Raw genomic sequence first — 13242 nt, 5'->3', positions numbered from 1 at the left:
GATCAGATACCATGATCTTAGTTTTCTGAATGCTGAGTTTTAAGCCAGCTTTTTATTCTCCTCTTTCACTTTCATCAAGAGGCTCTTTAGTTCTTCTTCACTTTCTGCCATAAGGGTGATGACATCTGCATATCTGAGGTTATTGATATTACTCTTGGCAATCTTGATCCCAGCTTGAGCTTCATCCAGCCTGGTGTTTTGCATGAGGTACTCTGTATATAACTTATATAAGTAGGGTGACAATATACAGCCTTGACATACTCCTTTCCCAATTTGGAACCAGTCTCTTGTTCCATGTCTGGTCCCAACTGTTGCTTCTTGACCTGCATACAGATTTCTCAGGAGGCAGGTAAGGTGGTCTGGTATTCCCATCTCTTCCATAATTTTCCATAGTTTGTTGTGATCTACACAGTCAAAGGCTTTGGAATAGTCAATGAAGCAGAAATAGATATTTTTCTAGAATTCCCTTGTTTTTTCTATGATCCGATAGATATTGGCAGTTTGATCTCTAGTTCCTCTGCCTTTTCTAGATCCAGCTTGTACACCTGGATGTTCTTGGAGTAGGCATGGTTTGTGCCTTTAAATATCTCTTTCAGATTGAAAAGATGCCATTTTATGAATTTCAGTCTTATAAAGACACGCTCTTATTGTTGATATTAATGCTAATGGAAGAGTGAAATATGAATAGAGATACAGTAATTCCCAAACCATGTAATCAGTCTCTGAATAATTTAAAATTTGTGGACTACTAGATGCTGTGTTTTACTTGCTGTTGACAGAATTCAGATAACAAGAGGAAGTGTCATCAAAAACTCCTAATGAAGAGGAAGCCCATCTTGCTGATTCCGGTCTAATTTTTTTCCAGAAGCACCCTATCTGGACTAGTATAGCCCTTAGGAAAATATCATACACCTTTAAAATTCACTGTCCATTTAAAACAAAATATAGATAACTTTTAAGATAATCTGGGGTGTTTTATACCTCCTTATTTAGCCCATTCTCCCCAGGATCTTGGTTCTTTGTACATTTTCTCAGTGCTCTGCTACTGACTTGCACTCATGGTTTGTGGAAGCCTAAGGACTAAAGAGCCTTTTTAGCAGCCAAGAAAGATGCAAACAGTTCTGGCCAACAGGGCAAAAATTCCAAACAATAAAGACACATGATGTTCACACAACAAGGGCAGGATAGAAGGAAAAATCTCCAGTGAACACTGAATTACCCTGTACTGTGCTGTGCTTAGTCACTCAGTTGTGTCCGACTCTTTGCAATCCTATGGACTGTAGCATACTAGGCTCCTCTGTCCATGGGATTCTCCAGGCAAGAACACTGGAGTGAGTTTCCATGCCCTCATCCAGGGGATCCTCTCAACCCAGGAACTGAACCCAGATCTCCTGTGTTGCAGGCGGATTCTTTACTGACTGAGCCAAAGGGGAATTACCCTGAAGTTCTTCAATTACAGCTATTTGACTTGACTATGGAAATCTCAACTGGTCCCTTATTTTGTTAGCAAATGAGACAGCTAACTTTATGTGTCACCTTGACTGAGTCAAGGGGTGCCCAAGTATTTGGTGAAACATTATTCCGGCTATTTCTATGAGGATATTTTTAGATGAAGTTAACAGATGATTGTTCATATTGCCTCAATGGACATGAGTTTGAGGAAACTCTGGGAGATAGTGAACAACAGGGAAGCCTGGCATGCTTCAGTCCATGAGGTCGCAAAGAGTTGGACACGACTGACCGACTGAACAACAAAACAGTTAAACTGGTAGACTGAGTAAAGCAGATTGCCTACCGTTATATGGATGTATCTCATTTAATTGTCTGAAGGCTTATATGGAACAAAAAGTCTGATTCTCCCCTAGTAAGAGAATTTCTCCTGCCTATGGGAAGAATTAACTGCCTTGGTAGAATATGCTTATTTGGATGGAGGGAAAACTTTTCTTTTTCTATCCCCATGAAAGTCCCTACTGATAGACCCTTATGGCAGAAAGTGAAGTAGAACTAAAGAGCCTCTTGATGAAAGTGAAAGAGGAGGGTGAAAAAGTTGGTTTAAAGCTCAACATTCAGGAAACTAAGATCATGGCATCCAGTCCCATCACTTCATGGCAAATAGATGGGGAAACAGTGGAAACAGTGGCAGGCTTTATTTTTTTGGGTTCCAAAATCACTGCAGATAGTGACTGCAGTCATGAAATTTAAAGATGCTTACTCCTTGGAAGAAAAGTTATGACCAATCTAGATAGCACATTAAAAAGCAGAGACATTTCTTTGCCAACAAAGGTCTGTTTAGTCAAGGCTATGGCTTTTCCAGTAGTCATGTATGGATGTGAGAATTGAACTATAAAGAAAGCTGAGCAAGAAAGAATCAATGCTTTTGAACTGTGGTGTTGGAGAAGACTCGTGAGTGTCCTTTGACTGCAAGGAGATCCAACCAGTCCATCCTAAAGGAAATCAGTCCTAAATATTCATTGGAAGGACTGATGCTGAAGCTCCAATACTTTGGCCACCTGATGTGAAGAACTGACTCATGGAAAAGACCCTGATGCTGGGAAAGATTGAAAGCAGGAGGAGAAGGGGACGACAGAGGATGAGATGGTTGGATGGCATCACCAACTCAATGAATGTGAGTTTGAGTAAACTCTTGGAGTTGGTGATGGACAGGGAGGCCTGGTGTGCTGCAGTCCATGGGGTCACAAAGAGTCAGACACAACTGAGTGGTTGAACTGAACTGATAGAGGCTTTAAGTTTTCCTTCACTCTTCCTTCTATATCCTCTTGATATAATTCCAAAACTTCCAAGAATATACATTTCAAACAGTTATTTATAAATTTTGGGATCAGTCAGGGTCCATATAGGAAATCAGAAAGCACATTAGGTATTTCAATAGAGAGAGTTTAAGATAAAGAGTTGCTTAAGCAAATGATGGAAGAATGAAAAAGCAGAGGCTGAATATTTAAGTTACATGGAGATAGTAACTGTAGGAAGTAGCCACCTGAGAAACAAAGGGAAGAAGTTTGAGTCATCTAAATCTACAAGCTTAAGGAGGGGACCCTGCAGAGTTGGGATTCATATTGCTCAGCATGTGAAGCTGTGTAGCAGCATCTCGTACCTAGAAGTTTGAGGACTGGCCCTATGGATGCAGGACTCAGAAACTTAATGGAGCAGTTTCCCAGCTTTGCCTCTCAGGTATCATCTGGGAGTGATGAAGACAGCAATTCGCATATAAAAATCAAGCCCATATTCCACCTTTCTCTCTCTCTCCTTCTCTCTACTGGCTATGCCTAATAGGCAAATGATAAACATTTGCCAAGTCCTAGTCCTAGCATCTCATAATATAGAGGGATAGATTTACATTGCCCTGGGAGATGGTAGCTTAATAACCATTATGGGACTTCCGTGGTGGTTCAGTGGTTAAAGAATTCACCTGCCAATGCAGGTAACAGAAGTTTGATCCCTTATCAGGGAAGATCCATGTACCTTGGGGCAACTAAGTCAATGTGCCACAACAACTAATGCCCGCATGCTCTACAGCCCATGCTCTGCAACAAGAGAAGCAACTGCAATGAAAAGTCTGTGCACTACAGTGAGAGAGTAACCGTCCTTTGCTGCAGTTAGAGAAAGCCTCATTGGCAGTGAAGACCTGTAGCAGCCAAAAAAACACCTAAAAAATCATTATGAGTGGAAAGATCTGAAAACAAGTTTTGGTGGAGAAGAAAACCGAAATAGATAGATTCTAGTGGAATTAGAGGGGAACATGAATGAAATTATAGGAGAGTATACAGCAGAATAGAAAGGCAACCTTGTAGCAATTTTGCATAGTATCAGCTTTGATGCCTCTAGATAATAATAGTAACAAAGAAAGGTTAAGGCTAGTTCTAAATATTAATAAACCTGTAAGTAACAGAGCAATATATATTTATTTATATTTAAAATCTGTATTGCTTATCCAGCTATGCTAAGCATGGTGTAAATAAAAAAATGGTTTGTATCATGTTGATATTTTATAATTTTCAGTGACTCTGATAAAAATGATTAAATTATTGCAGATATAAGAAACAACTAAATAGCAACATAATTTGAAACACTGAAGCATAATTACATTGGGAAATTATATAATATTCCAAATATTTAAAGAGTTCAATATTTAAAGAGTTCAAGTGACTCAGTCGTGTCCGACTCTTTGCGACCTCATGAAGTGCGGCACGCCAGGCCTCCCTGTCCATCACCATCTCCTGGAGTTCACTCAGACTCACGTCCATCGAGTCCGTGATGCCATCCAGCCATCTCATCCTCAGTCGTCCCCTTCTCCTCCTGCCCCCAATCCCTCCCAGCATCAGAGTCTTTTCCAATGAGTCAACTCTTCACATGAAGTGGCCAAAGAATTGGAGTTTCAGCTTTAGCATCAGTCCTTCCAAAGATCACCCAGGACTGATCTCCTTTAGAATGGACTGGTTGGATCTCTCTGCAGTCCAAGGGACTCTCAAGAGTCTTCTCCAACACCACAGTTCAAAAGCATCAATTCTTTAGTGCTCAGCATTCTTCACAGTCCAACTCTCACATCCATACGTGACCACTGGAAAAACTATAGCCTTGACTAGACAGACTTTTGTTGGCAAAGTAAGTAAGTAAGTAAGTAAAGTCACTCAGTTGTGTCTGACTCTTTGTTGACCCTGTGTACTGCAGCCCACCAGGCTCCTCAGTCCATGGGATTCTCCAGGCAAGAATACTGGAGTGGGTTGCCATTTCCTTCTCCAGGGAATCTTCCTGACCCAGGGATCGAACCCGGGTCTCCCGCATTGGAGGCAGACGCTTTAACCTCTGAGCCACCAGGGAAGCCCATTGGCAAAGTAATGTCTCTGCTTTTGAATATGCTATCTAGGTTGGTCATAACTTTCCTTCCAAGGAGTAAGCTTCTTTTAATTTCATGGCTGCAATCACCATCTGCAATGATTTTGGAGCCCCCCCCAAATAAAGTCAGCCACTTTCCACTGTTTCCCCTTCTATTTCCCATGAAGTGATGGGACTGGATGCCATGATCTTCATTTTCTGAATGTTGAGCTTTAAGCCAACCTTTTCACTCTCCTCTTTCACTTCCATCAAGAAGCTTTTTAGTTCCTCCTCACTTTCTGCCTAGCATTGGATAATTATAATGTGCCTGGCAGTGTTTTAAGTGCTTTACATGTATTGATGCACTTAGTTCTCACCATAAGCCTATTTCTCTTACCTTCCCCATTTTATAGATTAAAAAAGACTATCACAGAGAGAGAGGTTAAGTAACTTGACAATAATCACACAGCCCCAAGTGACAAAGCTAAGATTTTACTCCAGTATTCTGACTTTTAAGCATTCGAGTCTACACTGTTAATAAAATAATTTTTGGATTAAAAAAAAATCTCTTCCAGTGATATTGTAAGCTTTAGTTTCCTTATCTATAAATAGGGATAATAATGTCTGTGTGGAAAAGGGGGCCACAGAGGATAAAATGGTTAGATGGATAAGGTGGCTGACTCAGTGGACATGAATTTAAGCAAACTCTGGGAGACAGTGGAGGACAGAGGAGTCTGTTGTGCTACAGTCCATGGTGCTGCAAAGAGTCAGACATGGCTTAGTGACTAAATAACAACAATAACAATGTCTGTAAGATGGGATTTTTGTAATGATTAGATAATACAACATTTGTTAAAAGCTCTAGTGTAGGGTTTATCATGTATAAAGTCCTTAATAAATGGTATTTATCATTTACACATCTGAATATCTTTATTGGGGTAGGTGAAATGTAATTCATCTGGGGGCTCACTTGATATTTTGGAGATAAACAAAAATATCTCTTGTAACCAAGATTCAGCAGCAAAGGAAGAGCTCATTCTGGCCACTAATACAGCCTAATAAACAATTAGGAGTTCTAGGAAGGAGAGCATGGATTTTTAAATGTACTTTTTAATAGATCATTATCTGAATAATAACCCTAACTTTTAAAATCTCAATTTCTTAAATAACAGGGAAGCAACAAAACAAAACAATTGCTAGCAGAGACCTTTTGGCCTGCCCTTCTAGCCCTACTCAATCTGCACTCAAGAGAGAAAATACCATTTGGGAATATGAACAGTGATGGGCTCTAAGGTGACTTATTTTTCTGCTTGCTTTTTAAAAAGAGAGATGAGAGGATAATGTAGTTTTAATGGCTGAATTGTGTAATTATGGATAGAGGAAATATAATAATATGCTTCTGTAGCATGAAACAATAACTCTGATTCCTTCTCATTATTTTAAAAGTGAATGAACACGTATACATAAATGTTCTCGATGAAAGCCTAGTTTTGTAGGGTTATTTATAGAGGAGACCTTGTACATATATCATTGTAAGTCTAGACTTCCATATTGGTGAAAACTAACTTGGACAGGATGCAAGAAACAAAAGAAAAGCAGGTAATATTTTGCTCTTGGGAGGTTTTAGGAAATTTCAAAACATGGCTAGAACTGCAATACCAAAGAATCTCAAGTTTGTAACCAAGGCAACTCTTCCCGCTCTGCATTCAGGCTTTCCTGTTGATTATCTATTGTAATGCCAATAATTGCAGCTGAGAGGAGTCTCTGTTTGTTGTGAGAGACAATTAGCACTTGAAATAAAATAACAGATCTAAATAAATTGGGGGACTCAACAGTATGACCTGATCTCTTAGGAGCAAGCAACAAGGAATAAGACTGACTCTTGTGTTTCCAGCAGCCTCCAGAGTAAAAGAGTCATCACTGAAAGTTATTTGAGGTTTCATTGGTGATTACTTCTGTTGTTATGGTTGAAAACCATTTGTTTCTTCTTAGATTCTGTTGGAAAATAGTTTAACAAATCCAAACCTGCAAGGAGGTGATACTGAATTTTCAATGATAGGCTTCTTCCAACAACTTGTCTCTACATGTCATGCTTTGTTAAAAGTATTTCCTCCAATTACTGTCACAATTACTCTTCATCGTTATATAGACTGTATTTTAAATTGCTGTTTATTTTCATTCAGATGTGAATGGAAAGCTTTGTAACTCCTAATCTACATCTTTGCCTCATCTGCAATTTTTGCTTTCACAATGAAAGTAATCATTAGTATTAAGATCATTTGCAGAAACCCTCAAAATCAGTGTTTTAAAGAACTCATGGACCCATGACTCTTAGAGACTTTGCAAAATCTCAATAAATCTTTAGTGTTTCGAGGACAAATAAGTTTCCCCTGATTCAACCTTAGTTGCTCTCAGAGTCTCATTTATTATTTGTTTAAACAAACACACTGGTCTCTTGCTTCCATATGATGAGATTTCTGCTAGAATGACACTCCTAGCCTCTCCCTTCAGCTATCTGATTTGTGGGTTCAACAGAAGACACTGAAGGAGCTGGACTCAATCCCTTCTGAACTCAATCCCTTTTGGACTTTTCTTTTTCTGAGTAAATGTGTCCACAGGCTTCATGGATTCCCACCAGCCCTCTCCCAAGTGCAAAGGGCTCTGTTTCTAGGGGAAAGTGGCTTGCAGCTGTCAAATTATCCCAGCAAATAAGAAAAGAAGTCTTTTAAATTCAACAATAAAGGCAGATCTAAAGCCGCGTTCTCCAATCAGCTTTAGCAGTAATAAAGCTGTTGGTTTGATCACCATCTGTCTATCTCTTCAATCTCTAAATTGCTTCTGAATTCAACTGGGAAAGAGGGATATTATTTATTGGCTCCCCCAAACACCTAACATATGTCTTCCATATCAAGTGTAGTTGATAAATATTAGCTAATGACAAAGTCATAGAATGTAAATGCTATGAGAGCAGAACCTTTGTGTGTGTCGTTCAGTGCCGTTTCTCTAGTACATAGAAGTTATTAAAAAATCTGTAGAGTGGCTGAAGTTACAGCTTCTTGAGTTCAGATCACAAAGATTCTTACATTTCAGAATAAAGAGTTTGGGATTTCATTTTTTTGTCACTGACACCCAAAAGATGGATGAACGATGGTCTCAATGTAAACAAAGGAACTAGAACTATGGCAGAATCATGGAATTATTTACAGGAGAGTGTGGCAGTGTGGTCTGCCCTGGGTTGGAATTGGGGCTTATCTACAGCTTTTTCTCTGACCCAGGACCCCAGGACTGGGAAATCTCAAAGGATGGAAAAGGTACAAAGAGCACAGATATGGACCAGTGATAAAGGCTGGCCCTAAGGAACACACTAGGAACACTAGGGGGCTTCCCTAGTGGCTCAACTGTAAAGCGTCTGTCTGCAATGCAGGAGAGCCGGGTTCGATCCCTGGGTTGGGAAGATCTCCTGGAGAAGGAAATGGCAGCCCACTCCAGTATTGTTGCCTAGAAAATCCCATGGACCGCAGAGCCTGGTAGGTTACTATCCATGGGGTCGCAAAGAGTCAGACACGACTGAGTGACTTCACTTCACTAAGGAACACAAGGAAAGGATGTGAGGATGCAGAGAATGAAACCTAAAGTAGAGAGGGAGACTACACAGCACTGGGTATGAAGCCATGCAAGAAAATGTCTCTGAGCCACTGCTCCCAGGGATAGAAAATAGTGGTACAGGATACTGGTAAAGATGTTTCTAAAATAGGAAGCTGTTCTTTTTTTAAATTATGTTTATTTACTTATTAAAAGACCCTGAAGCTGGTAAAGATCGAGGGCACAAGGAGAAGAGGGCGACAGAAGATGAGATGGTTGGCTGGCATTACCGAGTCAATGGACATGAGTTTGAGCAAAGGAGATGGTGAAAGACAGGGAAGGAAGCCTAGCACGCTGCAGTCCATGAGGTCCCAAAGAGTCGGACACGCCTGAGCTACTGAACAACAGCAACACCTTACTGATTTAGCTGTGCTGCGCCTTAGTTGCAGCACTCTTAGGTCTTCACTGAGGAATGAGGAGTCTTTAATTGCAGCGTGTGAACTCTTAGCTGTAGCATGTGGGATCTAGTTTCCTGATTAGGAGCTGCTCCCTTCCTGAATCTCAGCCACTGAACCACCAGGGAAGTCCCAGGAAGCCATTCTTGATGGCAGACAATGGACTTTAAAACCCATACTTGGATCCTGTTTGCCAAAGAGATAGGAACTGGCCATGAGAGCTGCAGCAGGACAGACTACTCTGAACCAGACACAAGTGAGGAAGGCGAGCACCTAAAACTCTACCTGTTCGAGGGGACGAAAGCCTGCCAGAAACTCAGAAAGAGGGCACGTAAGAGAACTACGTGCGCGGGTGCTACGTCGCTTCAGTCGTGTCCGACTCCCCGCGACCCCATGGACTGTAGCCTGCCAGGCTCCTCTGTACATGGGATTCTTCAGGCAATAGTACTGGCGTGAGTAGCCATTCCCTTCTTCAGGGGATCTTCCTGGGGATGGAAACTGCCGTTTCCCGCATTGACAAGTGGGTTCTTTACCACTAGTGCCACCTGGGAAGCCCAAGAGAACTATAAGCAGGTGCAAATGGAAAGACTTAAGAACTGATCCTCAGTTCAGTTCAGTCACTCTAGTCGTGTCCGACTCTTTGCAACCCCATGAATCACAGCACACCAGGCCTCCCTGTCCATCACCAACTCCTGGAGTTTACTCAGACTCACGTCCATTGAGTCAGTGATGCCATCTAGCCATCTCATCCTCTGTCATCCCCTTCTCCTCCTGCCCCCAATCCCTCCCAGCATCAGAGTCTTTTCCAATGAGTCAACTCTTTGCATAAGGTGGCCAAAGTACTGGAGTTTTAGCTTTAGCATCAGTCCTTCCAAAGAACACCCAGGACTGATCTCCTTTAGAATGGACTGGTGGAATCTCTTTGCAGTCCAGGGGACTCTCAAGAGTCTTCTCCAACACCACAGTTCAAAAGTGGCGCTCAGCCTTCTTCACAGTCGAGACCTCAAACCAAAAAAAAAAAAAGACCAGCTCACACCACAAAAGTGTAGAAGAACTGGGACAACGCACAGAGAAGATTCGAGGTCAGAAGCTGTTCTTGTGCTTACACGAATTTCAGATTCCTAAGAGGAACTGGTATGTCAACTCCACGGTATAGTATCTATAATTCGTTGTCCATAATTAGGTCCAAGAATAGCAAAATGTATATAGCTTTCATTCCTGTGTATGGATTCAGGCATTCCCCAGAAATCTCTTAATGAAGTCCTGAGGCTACCTTTTGGGTATGTTATATATAGGACTCACCTATTAGTTAATATCATGGTGCCTGGCATGGGTAAGAACGTATAAACAGAATTGCATAATTCTGTCCTGTAAAGCACGTTACTTAATCAAGAGTCCCTGGAGTTCTGTCTGAATGCAGGCTATGGAGTTAGAACACCTGGGTTTGAACTCTATTGAGCTACTTCCTAGCTAGCTGTGAAAGCTTGGGTCAGTCATTCCTCATTTGTAGCTTCAGTTTCCTTATCTGCATAAACGTACACATAGAGATTAGAAGAGTGTTTGCAGTATAGAGCTGAATCCAACAAGGTAAGTCAGGTACATTAAATAAGTGTTTATATAAAATGAATTGATTACCTGCTTAGATAAATTTCATGAGTTTTTTCACCGTAGATAATTCACATAAAAACCTTTGCCCAGTGATGGCATATGATGGTGTTCATAGAAATGGTGAGATTTACTATTAATGGGTCCTAAACATGCGCTGAGTGCCTGCTGGGTACAGAGTGACTGCTGCATATGTGCTGAAAGTCCAGCCATTGCTATCTAACCATCCTTTATGTGGGTTGACCAAAAATTTGGTTCAGGGTTTTTCCATAACATTGTACAAAAACCCAAAACAAGCGTTTTGGCCAACCCGATATTTCATATTTAGTCTCACCTCTTTCAAAGCTGATAGTTTTCCTTTTCTTTACAGTAGCACTGATTTTTAAATAATATTTATTTGCTTGTTTATTTATTTTTGGCTGCTTTGGGTCTTGGTTGCTGCACTCAGGCTTTCTCTAGTTGCGGTGTGCGGACTTCTCCTTGGGGTGGCTCCTCTGGTTGTGGAGCACAGGCTCTAGGGCACACAGGCTTTAGCAGCTGCAGCACATGGGCTCAGTAGTTGCAGATCCCAAGCTCTAGAGTGCAAGCTCAGTAGGTTGTGGTGCACAGGCTTAGTTGCCTGGCAGCATGCGGGATCTTCCCAGATCAGGGATCAAACCTCTGTCCCCTGCCTTGGCAGGCAGATCCTTTACCACTGGACCATCAGGGAAGTCCAGTACTGATTATTTTTCTTCCAAAAATATAAGCAGTATATGTGTTTACCTCGTCCAGCCTACCTCTCCTCTTCCCTATAAAATTTTAGTAACAGGTGACTTGGTAAGCTTTGGACCTCCTACTCTTCTCGTCCTGGGCTTATTCAAGGGTTCTTATTCCCACTGCCTCTTTCCTTCGCCTTTCTCTCCCTTCCTTGTTTCTTCATATATTTCTAAGTCTCTATTATGTACCCTATATATTGCTAGAAGCATGTTCTCAAGCGTTTAGCATGTATATAAAGAGATAAGACATAAAAAGTTAAATATAAGACTTGAATGGTCATGCAAGACACTGCTGCAAGATATCTACCAAGGCTGTTTATGCTACGTGGTCACTGAATATTCATTATAGACCTAGTATATCACACTGTTGATCAGTGTTGTTTGTCCCTTCTTGCACACATACATGAAGATGGCTTTATTCTATAAATCATGAAGATGTAGACATCATCTAATTCCAATGATGCTAGATGAATTTAAAATCTTAAGCAGGAAGAAGTTAGAGATCCAAATGACCACATAAAGAAAATTCAGTATCAGTCACATTTTTGGAGTTTGATGCAGTTATTTAGAGTTTGATGCCATTATTTATAGGGGCTCCTGAAATCACCACCAAATTCATGCTAGGGTATGGGTGTGCATAGAATATGAACATAAATTTTGCCAACTAACTACATACAGAGAATTATTCCAAGTAATGATGTTTTGATAAATGGAGCTGTTGTATTTGGAAAATGTGAAATGAACAGATACTCATGTAGGAGGAAAAACGTGGAAAGCAGTAATGCTAAATGGACTGGGGTAATAATTGGTGGCAAATTCATATGAACATGTAATGTAAGGGGGCACAAAAAAGAAGGACAATATGATTTTGTGTGGACGGAGCCAAGAAATCACAGCATAGATCAAGGAAGACATAGGCCAGTCTGTTTTCATCTCCTTGGTGAAACATTTTTGGAATAATGCACATAGTCTCAGGATTTCAGTGCAAGGAAGATATTAAAAAATAGGAGATTCCAATGTGGAAAGTACCAGTGATTATAAGGACCTGTCAGATTGATTTATGAGGTGTGACTGGCACAACACCACCTAAATCTGTGCATATATGTGAGCATCTTACAGAAAACAAATGATTACTAAAATAATTATATATATAAATGTATTTTGCAGTTCTATTGTCAGGGATGAGCATTTGTTGGCTTAAGATCCCTGGCCTTGAAAAGGAGATTATTTTAAAATTTGTTATCAGACAGACCCTATCCAGGAAATAAAAATCTGTGTAATTCATATATAGTTGTCAAATTCAAGATTACTTGTAATAAGCTGAAGAAACTGTGGTTCTAAAATGGTTCTAGTGGCAATAGAAATGAAAAATAACCTTAGCTGATGGATAACTAGTAGCCGTTGATAGATTTATTCTTTTCCAATAACCCAAGTGTTAGGTTTGAAATTTTATAAATATAGCACCTTAATGGGAGAAGTGATTATACAGTATCTGAAAGAGAAGGGGGCAGCAGAGGATGAGATGGTTAGATGGCAGCACTGACTCAAAGAACATGAATTTGAGCAAAGTCCAGAAGATAGTGGAGGACAGAGGAGCCTGGTGTGCTGCAGTCTACGAGGTCACAAAGAGTTGGACAAGATTTAGTGACTGAACAACGATGACAAAGGGAGATGCAATTAATACTTTAGGAGAGGAGAGGCAACTAGAATGCAAAAAGAACTGAAAAGCAAGCAAAAAAGACTAAAGGATGAGATGTTTCTTAGGAAAGATGAGAGAGCTTGGGCTGATTTAATGGTCATCATGAAGGTGCTTAAAAATTATCTCGTTCATTAAAAAAGATATATTATAAGCCATAAATTACTAAAATTATATGAGTACATAAGGAAAACATGAATGTTTTAAATATAGGATAAAAATAGTTCTTCTTGGAGCTACTATTTACTCAAAAGGCTGACTCTGCATATATCAGTGTTATGAAAGAAATCACTTTAAATTCCTTATGTAATCAACTGGC

This window comes from Ovis canadensis, chromosome 3 (assembly GCF_042477335.2).
Source record: "Ovis canadensis isolate MfBH-ARS-UI-01 breed Bighorn chromosome 3, ARS-UI_OviCan_v2, whole genome shotgun sequence".
NCBI classification, from domain to species: Eukaryota; Metazoa; Chordata; class Mammalia; order Artiodactyla; family Bovidae; genus Ovis; species Ovis canadensis.
Note: the sequence above shows the minus strand (reverse complement) of the source record.